This window comes from Anomaloglossus baeobatrachus, chromosome 3 (assembly GCF_048569485.1).
Source record: "Anomaloglossus baeobatrachus isolate aAnoBae1 chromosome 3, aAnoBae1.hap1, whole genome shotgun sequence".
In the NCBI taxonomy this organism is placed as follows: domain Eukaryota; kingdom Metazoa; phylum Chordata; class Amphibia; order Anura; family Aromobatidae; genus Anomaloglossus; species Anomaloglossus baeobatrachus.
The window spans coordinates 187,244,526-187,256,587 of NC_134355.1; positions in this window are offsets into that span (position 1 = coordinate 187,244,526).

The window sequence follows — 12,062 nt, forward strand, 5'->3', positions numbered from 1 at the left end:
AAGACCAGCTAATTACTAGCTGGCTTTCTGCTGTAATAGTGTAAGTCACTCTGTGACTCACACTATTATGAAATTTCAGTGTATAGTGTGCAGGAACAGCGCATTCAGATCACTGCTGTATGTATAATGGAGATCGCCATTTATTTTTTTTTTTTTTCCTTGTCTTCCTTCCCTAAGCGCGCGCGTGTAGTGGGGCGGGCCAGCATGTCAGCCAATCCCAAACACACACACAGCTAAGTGTACTTTTAGCCAGAGAAGCAACGGCATGTGTGATAGGATGTCCATGTCACATGTCCCTGCATTATAAAAACGGACATTTTCCTCCAGCACGCCATTATCTGTCTTCTGCGTCCTTGGTGTCAGACACCGCTGGCGCAGCTCCTATCTCTGATACTGCTGTGTACACTCTATACACAGCGCTGTACAGAATATGGATAGCACTTTCTATCAGTCCTTTTAAGGGCTAATACCGGCAGGGTCAGAGCCATAGGTGACAGGTCCGTGAAAACAGAGTTTAACAGCTACACAAGATGACAGCGTCTGTGTAGCTAAGGTCAGGGATTTCCTCGCTGCATTTCCCCATTAGCAGGGATAGAAAGGCAGGCTTCCTTTCCTCTACCCAGACCCACAACCCTGCCACTGTACCCTCCTGCCCTTTGCACACTCAAGCTCATTGTTACTAGGCCATTATGCTAGCAAACACTGAGTGAACTTAGTGGCATCCTAAACGTGGCTGTTGGACTTCTGTATTGTCCCACTAGTGCAAAGATATTTGCAGCACGTCTACCTGCATTGCACACTCAAACTCATTGTCACTAAGCCATTATACTAGCAAACACTGAGTGAACTTAGTGGCATCCTAAACGTGGCTGTTGGACTTCTGTATTGTCCCACTAGTGCAAAGATATCTGCAGCACGTCTGCCTGCATTGCACACTCAAACTCATTGTTACTAAGCCATTATACTAGCAAACACTGAGTGAACTTAGTGGCATCCTAAACGTGGCTGTTGGACTTCTGTGTTGTCCCACTAGTGCAAAGATATTTGCAGCACGTCTGCCTGCATTGCACACTCAAACTCATTGTTGCTAAGCCATTATACTAGCAAACACTGAGTGAACTTAGTGGCATCCTAGACGTGGCTGTTGGACTTCTGTATTGTCCCACTAGTGCAAAGATATTTGCAGCACCTCTGCCTGCATTGCACACTCAAACTCATTGTTACTAAGCCATTATACTAGCAAACACTGAGTGAATTTAGTGGCATCCTAAAAGTGGCTGTTGGACTTCCATTAGTGTCCCACTGGTGCCAAGCTATTTCTAGCACCTGTGCAGGACACCCTCCTGCTCTGTTTTTAATAAGCTATAATGATAGCCAAAAATGCTGCCATTTAGTGGCATCATAGAACTGGTTGTTGTATTTCATTATTGTCCCACTGGTGCCAAGCTATTTCTAGCACCTGTGCAGGACACCCTCCTGCTCTGTTTTTAATAAGCTATAATGATAGCCAAAAATGCTGCCATTTAGTGGCATACAAGAACTGGCTGTTGGACTTCCATTAGTGTCCCTCTGGTGCAAATCTATTTGCAGCACCTCTGCATGACAACCTCATGCACATTTTGCTATAATTTTATAGCAAACTCAAGTCTTCATTTCGGGATACAGCGCATGCTCCCACACTTAGTGCGGAAAGCCTCTTTGCACGGGTACTTGCATTCCGTGCCGGGTCTAAGTCCTGTTTTGTGCCTAGACACCATGCTAAAGCTGATAGTCTTTTTTCAGAGACTGTATTTCATGCTACTGAGCATGCTCAGGCACTTACTGCATCAGAGACTAGGTCCGGTAATGAAATCTTTGGCCCTGCCCCTGATGTGGGGGGCCCATACAGACCACAGGGCATCAGGTGGACATTGACTGCTGATGGGGATATATATCTTTCTCTTTCTTTTCTTATTAATTTTCGTTATATAGCGGTAATATAGTATATACCACCTTATCCAAATCTGCCAGTCCCACCGTAACAGATGGTGTTTCTTCATCAAATTTTACTTTTGCTTAACCACCAAACCCACGGACAAAAACTTTTTTCCCCTTTCCAACACAACTGTTCCCCTTTCCACCAGCATCTGTCCTTTTTCAACTCATTTGGTATATGACCAAAAGTGCAACTCTGCAGGGACACCGTACTCAATGCCATCTCAGCACAGCAGCCAGCCCTCTGTCCCTCAGATGTGGACAAGTAAAAGACCATTTCCTCCTATCCATGACAAAGCGTTGAGATTCACTGTGCAGCACTTGTGTTTACTGGAAAGGCAGATCTAAGAATCCGTACCACCTTCTGTAGATACTCCTGTATACGTGCGTCCCTTTCTATGGTAGGAATTATTTCGCCAAATTTTGTCTTGTACCAGGGATCGAACAGTGTGGCAACCCAGTAGTTAGCATTACTTCGAATTCGTACAATCCGAGGGTCATGTTGTAGGTAGTGCAGCAAGAAGGCGCTCGTGTGTCTTGTGCATCCAGGAGGACCAAGTCCTTGGTGTGTTGGTGGCAGAGAGGTGAGAATCGTGCCTCCTTTCTCTGCCCTCTTCCCCAAACCTCGCACAACTGAAATGTGAGCAAGCTCTCACTCATCTGCTGAGACTTCCATGCCCATCGCCAGTTCGTCCTCCATTTCTTCATGGGCTCCTGCACCTTCCTCAACAATTTTTGCTGATACTATGCGCCCTTGTTAATCCCTCTCCCCCACCGTCCTTTGACTTCCGCCTAGGTGCCACTCACCATCTGGACCTTGTAGATCTTATTATCCCTTCTGCATATGACTCCTCCTGTACTTCCTCCCCTTCCTCTTGGACCAACACCTGACTCCGAATAATGCTTACAGTGTGCTCCATCTTGTAGATGACCAGAATTGTCACGCTGAGAATGGCATCGCCAGTGCTAAACATCTTTGTCGACATTTGTAAACTGTGTAGAAGGGTGCATAGGTCCTTGATCTGACACCACTCCAGCAGCGTGATCTGCACCACCTCTGGATCAAGTTAGCCCAGGGTATACGTCATACCGTATTTCAGCAGGGCTCTGCGGTGCTGCCACAGACGCTGCAACATGTGCAGATTCCAATTCCTGCGTGTCGGAACATCGCATTTCCGGCGTTTAACCGCCAGACCCTAAGACTTCAGGAGCGATTAAAGTTGTTGAGCTGTTGGGTGCGAAGGATGAAAGTGAGCACATAGCAGCGTGCCCGCTGCACAAGGCCATAAAGGCCGGGATGGTATTTTAAAAATTGCTGGAGAATCAGATTGAACACGTGAGCCATACAAGGCACGTGTGTCACATTGCCCTGACGAAGGGCCGCAGACAGGTTTGCATCATTGCCGCACACGGCTGTTAAGTCACCAACGTAGTCCACTCAATCAATTTGTACTCCGGTTGCCAGGTGACAACGTGTTCCTTTCGTGCATAGTGCTGATGATGGGAAAAGAGTCGATGCCAGCGGCGCAGGTGGACGCAGGTTATGGTCACCCACTGGGTTGCGTTACCTTGACAGATACAGAACCACAGGCTGAATGTAGGTGGTGGGTATCTCACAGATGAAGTACCATCATTCAGCTACAACCAATGGGAAGACACCACACCCTTTTTTAGGCCCCTCCTGTCTGCAGACCACTGCCAGACAAAGCTATGAACCTCTTGTTACTGTTACCCCCAGTTCAGTTTTATGATTTTGTGTGCTTGTTACCTGTGACTACTTTTCCTGCTTGCTGTTTATGTACCTCGTTGTCCGATCCGCATTTCACCTCTGCTTGTTTTCTGATTAAGTCCTGGCCATCCCATTCTGTTCCTCTTCCTCAATTAATGTTTTTGACCCTGCATGACTACTATTCTCTTGAACTGCAGCCTTCTTCAGGTATTGATCAACTTGGGCCCTGTGTAATTCCAAATCACTGTATAGGGGTTAAAGGGTTTCAGGGTTCTGGGTGTCCAGCTTGGTGAGTGGCTTGCCTCTAGCCTATCCTTTACAGCCCATCTGAGTGTGTCGATCCAGGCAGGCGTTACACCGGCCGGGATAGTGTTTTAAAAATTGCTGGACAACCAGGTTCAACACGTGAGCCATACAAGGCACGTGTGTCACATTGCCCTGAAGAAGGGTCGCAGACTGGTTTGCATCATTGTTGACCTTCCCTGGCTGCTGGTTGAGTGGAGACAACCATTGATGAAACTCGGTCTCACTCTCCAGATCTTACCGTCCACAACTCCTCAGCGGTGTGACTCACATTTCCCAGACATTTCTAAGTAAAGAGTCGACCGCATCATGCTGTTGAGCTGTGCTGCCAGCATAGTAAGGAGGTGTGTGGGCTTCCTTGGGCGCAGTTACAAGGAAGGGTGGCCTGACCACACAGGGTTTGGGCCGAGGTGGAGGACCCACACGAGGTTGAGGAGGCAGAAGCAGTGGAGGAACTTGTACATACAGAGGAAGGATTGACACACAAGTCGTGGGGACGGCAAGACTTGTACAGCAAACCCTTCTCCATCTCTCACCATAGTTACCCAGTGCCCAGTCAGCAACATGTAACTCCCCTGTCCATGCTTACTGGTCCAAGTATCTGTGGTGAAATGCACCCTGTCACACACAGAGTTTCTCAAGGAATCGATGAGGTTGTGTGCGACCTGCTGTGGTATCGCGGGCACGCCTTTCTTGGAGAAAGAGTGACGACTGGCCATTGGCTCTTGGGGCACTGCAATGGGCATAAGGTCTCGAAAATCCTCGGTCTCAAAAGGGTGTAAAGGCAGCCTTTCTGTTGCCAACAAGTTGCAGATGATGAAACTCAACCTCTTAGGCATGTCATGCCCTTTGAAAATCATGTAAAACACAGCGAGGGGACTCCAACCACAGTCTCCCTCGTTGCCACTAATTGGGCCACACACACCCCACTTGACTGGCATCAGTTGACCCCCCTTTTGAAAAAGAAAAAAATGCTTTGCATGAAGCACTCTCAAAAATACGCGTGCCTTTCGCCTCCCCTGGCTGACCCAGGGGAAGAAAAGTTCTCTGAGAGCCATGTCCACATTGTCAGTGGACAGACACGTGTGCTTATCTGCCAGCAGACCCCCAGCAGCACTGAAGACAGGTTCCGAGAGAACGCTGGCTGCAGGACACGACAAAATCCCAAGGCGTATGTGGCAAGCTCAGGCAATTTATCCAGATTGGAAGCCTAAAATGAGCAGGGCTCAATTTGCACAGTAATGGCATCGATGTTTCCTTGCATATACTCATATATCTGTGTGTCCTCCTCTTTTTCCTTGTCCAGCTCTTTTGTTTTCGCATGAGTATATGTCCTTGTCACTTTCCCATGTGTTTGTGTTGTGAGTTGTTTGTCACCTTTTGGACACCTTTGAGGGTGTTTTCTAGGTGTTTTTCTGTGTTTGTGATTGCCTGCCATTGTTTCCTATGCGGTTCGAGTTCGGTTTGTCGAATGTTCGACGAACCAAACTCGAACGAGACCTCCGTTCGGCGAACCGAACTCGAGCCGAACCAGGACCGATTCGCTCATCTCTAGTCACTAGGATTATGTGAATTAATGTAGAGTCAGTTTCCCACTTCTCTGTGTTGGTGTAGTGTAAGGCTCTTTGCTTAGGCTGCGAGAAGTTGTGGGTTTGACTCTGAGGCAAGGCCCATGGACTTTGTATGGCTGCATGTAATTGCCTAGTCCAATAGACTGTGTTGCCTATGAGTTTCCAATGGATTGATAGGCCAGGTACTGTCTTTTGCTTTTGTTTGGCCATTTTGTGTGCGCAGTCACTAAGATTATGTGAATTAATGTAGCATCTGTTTCCCACTTCTCTGAGTTGGTGTAGTGTTAGGCTCTTTGCTTAGGCTGCGAGAGGTTGTGGGTTTGACTCTGAGGCAAGGCCCATGGACTTTGTTGGTGTAGTGGTAGGCTTTTTGCTTGGGCTGCGAGAGGTTGTGGGTTCGACTCTGAGGCAAGGCCCATGGACTTTGTATGGCTGCATGTAATTGCCTAGTCCAATGGACTGTGTTGCCTATGAGTTTCCATTGGATTGATAGGCCAGGTACTGTCTTTTGCTTTTGTTTGGCCATGTTATGTGCGCAGTCACTAGGATTATGTGAATTAATGTAGAATCAGTTTCCCACTTCTCTGTGTTGGTGTAGTGGTTGGCTCTTTGCTTGGGTTGTGAAAGGTTGTGGGTTCAACTCTGAGACAAGGCCTATGAGCTTTGTATGGCTGCATGTAATTGCCTAGTCCGATGTACTGTGTTGCCTATGGGTTTCCATTGGATTGATAGGCCAGATACTGTTTCTTGCTTTTGTTTGGCCATGTTGTGTGCGCAGTCACTAGGATTATGTGAATTAATGTAGAGTGAATTTCCCACTTCTCTGTGTTGGTGTAGTCGTAGGCTCTTTGCTTGGGCTATGAGAGGTTGTGCGTTCAACTCTGATGCAAGGCCCATGGACTTTTTATGGCTGCTTGTAATAGCCTAGTCCAATGCACTGTGTTTCCTTATGAGTTTCAATTGGATTTATAGGTCAGGTACTGTCTTTTGCTTTTGTTTGGCCATGTTGTGTGCGCAGTCACTAGGATTCTTTGAATTAATGTAAAATCAGAATCCCACTTCTGTGTGTTGGTGTAGTGGTAGGCTCTTTGCTTGGGCTACGAGAGGTAGTGGGTTTGACTCTGAGGCAAGGTCTATGGACTTTTTATGGCTGCATGTAATTGCCTTTTCCAATGGACTGTGTTGCCTATGAGTTTCCATTGGATTGATAGGCCCGGTACTGTTTTGGCCATTTTGTGTGCGCAGTCACTAGGATTATGTGAATTAATGTAGAGTCAGTTTCCCACTTCTCTGTGTTGGTGTAGTGGTAGGCTCTTTGCTCGGGCTGCGAGAGGTTGTGGGTTTGACTCTGAGGCAAGGCCCATGGACTTTGTATGGATGCATGTATATGCCTAGTCCAATGGACTGTGATGCCTATGAGTTTCTATTTTATTGATAGGCCAGGTACTGTCTTTTGCTTTTGTTTGGCCATGTTGTGTGTGCAGTCACTAGGATTATGTGAATTATTGTAGCCTCATTTTCTAACTTCTCTGTGTTGGTGTAGTGGTAGGCTCTTTGCTTGGGCTATGAGAAGTAGTGGGTTTGACAAGGCCAATGTACTTTCTATGGCTGCATGTAATTTCCTAGTCCAATGGACAGTGTTGCATATGAGTTTCCATTGGATTGATAAGCCAGGTAAAGTCTTTTGCTTTTGTTTGGCCATGTTGTGTGTGCAGTCACTAGGATTATGTGAATTAATGTAGAGCCATTTTCTCTCTTCTCTGTGTTGGTGTAGTGGTAGGCTCTTTGCTTGGGTTGCGCGAGGTTGTGGGTTTGATTCTGAGGCAAGGCCCATGGACTTTGTATGACTGCATGTAATTACCTAGTCCAATGGAATGTGTTACCTATGAGTTTCCATTGCATTGCTAGGCCAGATACTGCCTTTTGCTTTTGTTTGGCCATGTTGTGTGCACAGTCACTAGGATTATGTGAATTAATGTAGAATCAGTTTCCCACTTCTCTGTGTTGGTGTAGTGGTAGGCTGTTTGCTTGGTCTGCAAGAAGTTGTGGGTTCGACTCTGAGGCAAGGCCCAAGGACTTTGTATGGCTGCATGTAATTGCCTAGTCCAATCGACTGTGTTACCTATGAGTTTCCATTGGATTGATAGGCCAGGTACCGTCTTTTGCTTTTATTTGGCCATGTTGTGTGTGCAGTCACTAGGATTATGTGAATTAATGTAGAGTCAGCTCCCCACTTCTCTGTGTTGGTGTAGTGGTAGGCTCTTTGCTTTAGCTGCGAAAGGTTGTGGGTTTGACACTGAGGCAAGGCCCATAGACTTTGAATGGATGCATGTAATTGCCTAGTCCAATGGACTGTGTTGCCGATGAGTTTCCATTGGATTGATAGGCCAGGTACTGTCTTTTGCTTTTGTTTGGCCATGTTGTGTGCGCAGTCACTAGGATTATGTGAATTAATGTAGAATCAGATTCCCACTTCTCTGTTTTGATGTAGTGGTAGGCTCTTTGCTTGGGCTACGAGAGGTTGTGGGTTTGACTCTGAGGCAAGGCATATGGACTTTGTATGGCTGCATGTATATGCCTACTCCAATGGACTGTGTTACCTATGAGTTTCCATTGGATTGATAGGCCAGGTACTGTCTTTTGCTTTTATTTGGCCATGTTGTGTGCGCAGTCACTAGGATTATGTGAATTAATGTAGAGTCAGTTTCCCACTTCTCTGTGTTGGTGTAGTGGTAGGTGTGGAGACACGGGGCTCAGTGGGTGCTCTTGTCCACTGAACCAGCTGCCTTTAGAAAGACAGCGTGGCTCAGGGCTCTTTCCAACTGAACGCACAACCTCCTTAACCGTGGGCGGAACACTACTCAGACAACACAGGGTGAGGGAACCACAATAATTAGGCTTTATTGGATTCCCAAACAATTAACGGCACATAACACATAACCAGCAAAACACAAATGTAACAGGCAACAGAGTCTCACCCTTCCGCTGGCTCACCAGGGATTAGAATGCCCTTGCCTCAGAGCTTTCAGGGCTGCTTTCTCCAATCCAGCAGCACCCCGCTTTTGGCAGGCACCCACCGAGAAAGGAATAATGCCAGATTTAGGAAGCTGTGTAAGGTCTTTAAAGTCTGTAGCAGGTGACTGAACTGTTCCAACCTGAGTGTCCTCCTTAGGTAGTCCTGGTATGATGATGCAATCCTGGCAGCCGGTGTCGAAATCCCTAGGCTGTGGATATGGTCTCCAACCGGAACCGGAGTCCCTAGATTGAAGCCATAGATATCCTGATCCTCTAGTCAGCTCCTAAGAGCTTAGACTGGATCCATCAGCATCCATCAACAACCTTCATCAATCTGTTGGGTTAAAGAAGTCCTCTCTTATAGCCACAGCCCTCCCTCTGGGCACACTGCGTCCTCATCGATTGGTTGGACAAGATCGCCTCTCCCATTTAATGAATCTCAAGCTGCATGGACAATGTTCATCCACATGATGTCTACAGAAATACTGAGGGTATACATGTAGTCTGGAATGCACATACTAGATAATGGCTACTAAGGTAATCACATTAGCAGTACACAACAACAATGCAATGATTACTGGAAGAGTCTGGAGAAACAATACGTCTGGCTTTCAGTGGCCAACACAATTACATGAGTCAACAAGAGTCTTGTAAAAACAATGAGGGACTTATCCCCCGTCTATAAACAATCTATCATCCTGTCTGGCTGAATTTTAAGAAACTTTAACCCAAGAGAGTCCATGTTGTCACATTCCTCCCCCTTCTTAATATTAGCCAGACATGATAGTCTTCCGATCATCCTTCTCCTCTTGACGGCATTGTCGTTTTTAATGGTGAGGTCAGCAACAGAGGCTCGCATCTATACACCTCCCCCTGTTTACCTCCCCCAAGTTGAGCAGCCATATTGTGGACAAGCACTAAGGTGGGGTCGATGAGTTGTGCTTGCATACATTTCTTACTATCAATCTTCCCCCGATCAATAGCCACATCTTGATTAGGCTTACTCACGGTTCTTGGCTCAGAAGTGGATGCTGGAGACTGGTAATGTGAATAATCCTTGGAAAAGATGTTAGAAAGATCCACATCAGGGTCCTGCTTGGCTTGGAAGTGGGTGATGGCTGCTTCAAACTGACTGGATAGTCCTTGTCCTAGGTAATTCTCCAAAATGACTGGTGTGAGCAGGTAATCCCCAAGCCCCACTTTCACTTCCCTCTGAGTGGTATCCGAAACAACAGGCTTGGTGGGGCCATCTATGAACCCCACTTCAACTTCTTCCTGGCTAGTCCCCGAAACAACAGGTGTGGGGAGGCTGTCCATAAACTCCATATGGACCTCTTCCTGGTCAGATCCCAAAGTAACTGGTGTGGGGACGGTGTCCATAAGCTCCACATCAGCCTTGCTCTGGTCAGGCTCCACAATGACAGGTAATATTGAGACTGTTCACAAGTCCCACATCGATCGCTTCCTGGTTAGTTCCCAAAATACCAGGTGTGGGGAGGCTATCCACAAGGTCCACCTTGACCTCTCCCTGGTCGGTCCTTAAGTCCAACTGCACACATGCCAGAGGGACGTCTGAGTGCTGGCCCTCAGCCAGGGAGATGGATAATTGGGAATCTGGTAAAGGGTCTTCTGGGGAAACAATAACTGGGCTTACCAGGGTAATAGAGGATCCAGTGTCTCGTAGTCCCTGGCTCTTGACCGGCTGAGCTGGCAGATGGGCTCCAAGCACGCGGCCTCGGTTTTGGAGACAATCTTTATCTATATGTCCATGGCGCCCACATGTATACCAGCGCCATAGATTGGGCAAGTCACCGGCCCTGTTTTAGTCCTTTGTTTTTTTTGCAGCTTCTGCTGGGTAGCGGGACCATCCTTCTCGAGCGGCTGGTGCTAGCAGTACGGCAGCTGGAATCCCATAAACATATCCCAGAACCCAAGCCCTCTCTTCTCTTGAGGATCTGGGCCCCAATGCATCCAACAACGCTGTGGCTTGGGCCTTTTTGGACAAAGTTGATACCCGATTGTCACTAGATTCATTATGTGGCACATAGTTTAAATCCTCTGGGTCAATATCGGCGGGATCCTCGTCGTCCTCTGCATCATTCTGGGCATCCCAACAGACTAATTTCTGGATCAAGTCCGACCGAGTCTCAGTGTTCCAGTAGATAATCTTTCTCCTCTGGCACAGATCCTGTAGCATCCATTTACTGCTGCGGTCGTAACTCCTCCCTGGTCCTTGTCCCATGGCTGAGCTGGTGGGGTTGGACATGGCAGCGTCTGAAAACTGAATTCCTCCCTTATGGCCCGATAGGTATGCTTATGCGCCTCCCTGGTTGTTGAGCCCTGGACAGTGTCCACGAACACCAGTCCGCTGCAGCTCCCCTGGGTAAACCAGGCTGCGCAGTATCCCACTGCTGCCACCAATTGTGGAGACACGGGGCTCAGTGGGTGCTCTTGTCCACTGAACCAGCAGCCTTTAAAAAGACAGCGTGGCTCAGGGCTCATCCCAACTGAACGCACGACCTCCTTAACCGTGGGCGGAACACTACTCAGACAACACAGGGTGAGGGAACCACAATAATTAGACTTTATTGGATTCCCAAACAATTAACGGCACATAACACATAACCAGCAAAACACAAATGTAACAATCAACAGAGTCTAACCCTTCCGCTGGCTCACCAGGGATTAGAATGTCATTGCCTCAGAGTTTGGACTAGGATATTACATGCAGCCAAACAAAGTCCATGGGACTTGCCTCAGAGTCAAACCCACAACTTCTCATAGGCCAAGCAAAGAGCCTACCACTACACCCACTCAGAGAAGTTTGAAACTGATTCTACATTAACTCACATAATCCTAGTGACTGCGCACACAACATGGCCAAACAAAAGCAAAACACAGTACCTGGCCTATCAATCCAATGGACACTCATAGGTGACAAAGTCCATTAGACTAGGCAATTACATGCAGACATTCAAAGTCCATGAGCCTTGCATCAGAATCGAAACAAGAACCTCTCGCAGCCAAGCAAATAGCCTTCCACTACACCACCACAGAGAAGTGGGAAACTGACTCTACATTAATTCTCATAATCCTAGTGACTGCGAACACAACATGGCCAAACAAAAGCAAAAGACAGTAAATGGCCTATCAATCCAATGGACACACATAGGTAACACAGTGCATTGGACTAGGCAATTACATGTAGCCATACAAAGTCCATGGGCCTTGCCTCAGAGTCGAACCCACAACCTTTTGTAGCCCAAGACTAGAGCCTACCACTACAACAACACAGTGAAGTAGGAAGCTGACTCTACAATAATTCACATAATCCTAGTGACAGCGCACACAACATAGGCAAAAAAAGGATATACAGTACCTGGCCTATCAATCCATTGGAATCTCATAGGCAACATAGTCCATTGGACGAGGCAATACATGCAGCCATACAAAGTCCATGAGCCTTGCCT